Source organism: Quercus robur, chromosome 4 (assembly GCF_932294415.1).
Source record: "Quercus robur chromosome 4, dhQueRobu3.1, whole genome shotgun sequence".
Lineage (NCBI taxonomy): Eukaryota > Viridiplantae > Streptophyta > Magnoliopsida > Fagales > Fagaceae > Quercus > Quercus robur.
The window spans coordinates 53,316,120-53,320,537 of NC_065537.1; the positions used below are offsets into that span (position 1 = coordinate 53,316,120).

The 4,418-nt window shown below is 33.7% G+C and overlaps 1 pseudogene; it reads left to right on the forward strand.

Moving 5' to 3' along the window:
- The first annotated feature begins 323 nt into the window (after positions 1–323).
- On the forward strand, positions 324–3,087 carry LOC126722972 (pectinesterase 2-like; annotated as a pseudogene).
- The last annotated feature ends 1,331 nt before the right edge of the window (positions 3,088–4,418 follow it).

Sequence of the window (4,418 nt, forward strand, 5' to 3'; positions counted from 1 at the left end):
TTTTCTAGCCTCCAAGCAAGTCCTTCATCTTCTAAGGTCAAACATGCAAAATTTAGTCAATATTTGTAAGTTTTTCAAAAACTATTCCTAACCAAACTACAAACTATTGCAATACTAACGGTATTATAAGTATTATTTTATAAAAATATTGTTAGCCGCTCTAATATGTTATCTATTTTATAATATCATTCATTCTAATTTTGAAAAAATAAATGTCATTAATTATTATAAAAACTAGAAGAAGAAAAAAAAGTTACGTCTCTTATCGTTTTCTTCTTCTATATAAGTATCAGTCTGGAGGCATTAATTAAGTCCCATACAAATCCCAAACACCCAATCATTCACATCTAATAATATTGTCCCTTGTCTGTCCAACATTTTTTATAGCCCATCAAAAAGGCCAAAAAACATGGCACTTCGAGCATTGGTTGCACCTCTAATTGTGTCTCTTTTTCTGTCTCTAACCATTCTTGGTTACTCTCAAGCAGATATTAAAAATGGTGCAGCCAAACCCCAAACCCTGAGCCATGTGACTATTTTTTAAGCCAGAAGCTTAATTACCACAGCCCCATCAAGCAAAAGTCCGATTTTTTCACAATCTCAAAGCAACTAGCACTAGAACGTGCCCTAAAAGCTCAAAGTAACATAATTTCACTAGGGCCCAAGAGCAAAAATGCTCGTGAAAAGGCTGCATGGGCAGATTGCCTTGAGCTTTATGAGTATACCCACTACAGGCTAAACAAAACCATTGACCCTAATGTCAAGTGCAGCCAAACCGATGCTCAAACATGGCTCAGCACGGCTCTAACCAACCTTGAGACTTGTCGGGCCGGGTTTATTGAGCTAGGGGTCCCTGACAATCTCTTGCCCTTGATGTCAAACAACGTTTCTAAGCTAATTAGCAACGCTTTGTCTCTTAACAAAGTTCCATACACTGTACCGAGTTACAAATATGGTTTCCCAACTTGGGTTAAGCCTGGGGACCGGAAACTCTTGCAGTCTTCTTCAGCTCCTAAGGCTAATATTGTGGTGGCACAAGATGGTTCAGGGAATTATAAGACGATAAAGGAGGCGATAAGTGCAGCTTCGTCACGATCAAGAAGTGGGAGGTTTGTGATATACGTGAAGGCTGGGACATACAAAGAAAATGTTGAGATAAAGTTGAAAAATATTATGTTGGTAGGAGATGGTATAGGAAAAACCATAGTCACTGGGAGCAAAAGTGTTGGTGGAGGTTCTACAACCTTCAATTCAGCCACAATTGGTAAGTAAATTCAATTGATTTCTAATAATATATGTGCTAAATTTTAGTGTTAAGAAATTGTTGTGAATTGATTCCCTACAAAATATTACATATATATTTATAAGTCTTAGTGGATAAAATCATGGCTTGGACTAAAAAAAATTAGGTTTAGATATGTGATAGAAGAGATTAATAAGAAGTGGGAGTTTAGAGGTTTGAAAGGTCTGGATCAAGTAATGCAAGAATACCAAGAAACTTCTGACTAGTTCAAAGGAAAAAAAAAAAAAAAAAAAAAGCACCTTCTTACGTAAATTGACCTCAGTGGAATTTTTAGATATATAAGTCAACTGAGTTATTGAGTGCATAATTTAAAAATTTTAGTGAGATTATTGATCAAACTTTGAATTTGAAAGGATTTATATTTCATGCATAATGCACGTTATTCATATACCAAACCAAGGCTTGGTTTTCGATTTTTAATTTTTTTTAATTTAAATTTTTTTTTTAAATCTCTCCAAGTCACACATGTAGGTTTAGTTTCAAAGGATAGAAAAATTGTCTCTTGCATCTAATGTATGTATTGGATGTCCCATAACATGGGGTTCTCTTGAGTTTGTAAGATTCACATTCAATACATATATTGGATATGTACTTTCTTAATTTTTAAGAGGCTATAGTTATCGATTATATATTTTAGCCTTCTTTTCAAAATTAAGTACGATTACTAAGTCATCTAATTTGACAAGATTTTGTATATATAATAATGCTTTTATGCTGATAACTATTATTGTATTTAATTACTCGTGGTCCTAGCTAACTTGCCACAACTGATTTCCCCAAAATATTATGTCTTACAGCTTATATAGTCATAATTTTACTAAAATAATGAATGTTAATCTAGAATTTGACTAAAATATTGACATGAAAATTAAGCTCTTGTTATTTTGAATTTTCAGCTGTTGTGGGAGATGGATTCATTGCTCGTGACATCACTATAAGGAACACTGCTGGAGCAGCAAATCATCAAGCCGTGGCCCTTCGTTCTGGGTCCGATCTCTCAGTATTTTATAGGTGCAGCTTGGAAGGGTATCAAGACACCCTCTATGTCCATTCCCAAAGGCAATTCTATAGGGAATGTGACATATATGGTACAGTTGATTTCATATTTGGAAATGCTGCAGTTGTGTTGCAAAATTGTAATATTTATGCTCGTTATCCTCCTAAAAAGACCAACACTCTCACTGCCCAAGGTAGGACTGACCCTAATCAAAACACTGGAATTTCCATTCATGATTGTACAGTTAAGGCTGCTTCAGATTTAATGTCATCCCAGAGCTCAGTTAAGACATACTTAGAGAGGCCATGGAAGAAGTATTCACGCACGGTTTTTATGAAAACATACTTAGATAGCTTGATTGCTCCAGCTGGATGGAAGGAATGGAGTGGAAATTTTGCCCTCAATACCTTGTACTATGGGGAGTATGCCAACACGGGGCCAGGCTCATCGACTGCTAATAGAGTTAATTGGCCTGGCTACCATGTCATTACTAGTGCATCTATAGCTTCACAATACACAGTTGCAAACTTCATCTCTGGCGGTTCATGGTTGCCGGTTACCAAAGTGCCTTACACAGCTGGCCTTTAATTTTTTCAAAGAAATTGTTATATACATGCCTTCAATTTGTTCAATAGTTTTCAATTGTCAATTTGCATTTGAGTTCCTTATGGTAAAAAAATAAGTTGATTGTTGCCAAAAAAAGAAGAAGATTGTGTAATAGTTGTCATTCTTTGATAAGTTGTAATGAAGGATTCAAAATAAATAAAATCAATTATGTTTAATATTCTGTGCGGAACTTTTGGCTAAGGTTGCTTTAGTATATAAAATGAGGTTTCTACATTCTATTGATATGCATAGATTGATGAACATTTTGAGATACAAATTTCTCAACAAGTCATATAGATAATCACAGTGCTTGTTTAAAAACATGTATGTGATGGATTGTCTAGTAAGTCAGGGATGATTTTCCCAAAAAAGTAACGTTATAATAATTAATAACAATGTATTACTCAAATTGTAATTTGACGGTGACCTCTTGTTAATTATTCCAATTTAGTTACCCAAATTTTGTAACCAATGGATTTTACCCACAGTTAAGCAATCGACATCATTGACCAATTGAAAAATGTATGTTTTGTTTCTCATAAAAGAAAAAGAAAAGGTATGTTTTTCACTTTTAAGATTCAAATCTTTGAAAACAAAGTGATAGATAATTAAATCTAGAAAGGATAACATTCAAACCCTGCTAAAACTACTTGTCAACTTTCTAGAGATAACTCCAAATATTGGTTAATGTCGTGGGAACTGGTTCATATTTTGTTTATGTATAATCTATGGCCAAATAAAACGATTCAGCGATCTTCTATATTGGTTTCTAATTATTTGAGACAGTTATCAAATAAATTGTTCAAGTTATATATATATATATATATTAAAAGGCTATATTAGAAGTACCGAATTCTCATGTTTGAGCTCATAACGAATCTCTCCTCCTCATGCGAGAATATATCACATTGATCACCCACACCTTAAAGTCTTAATTAACGTGTAAATCTTTATAAAAAAAACACTTTAACTCCGTATCAGAATCAATGCTTATACATAAGAGGCACGCTTATAAGAGTTGCACACTTACACTTGCATTACATGTATACACTACTTTTTTTCTCCATACAAAAGGTTTGATAGCCTAAGAAGTAAGAACATCTTATATTGTTTCATTTAAACCTCAAATATTCAAAAATTGTTTCATTAAAAATTTCTATCACATTTTTTCCATTAATATCATTAAACATCATGTGTAGAGTTGCTCTAATTTATTTTTATTTTCCAAAATTTGAGGTTTAAATTAGGAATGGTAATAGGCCAAGTTTAGGCCATGTTTTTTTATACCTAAACCCGCCCCGTAGGCCTGGACCTAGCCCGGTTAATACACAGGTTTTTTTAGGCTTGCTCCGTCAGGCCCTACGAGCCTAATCCATAGCCCAATCAAAAAAAAAAAAAAGATTGAATTGAAGCCCAAATTTATTTTTGCCTATATTCAAGCCCTATGACGTCCAAATTTAAGCCCATATAACGTGGCCTAAATGCCAAATCATAGGTTATTAATCATAAATC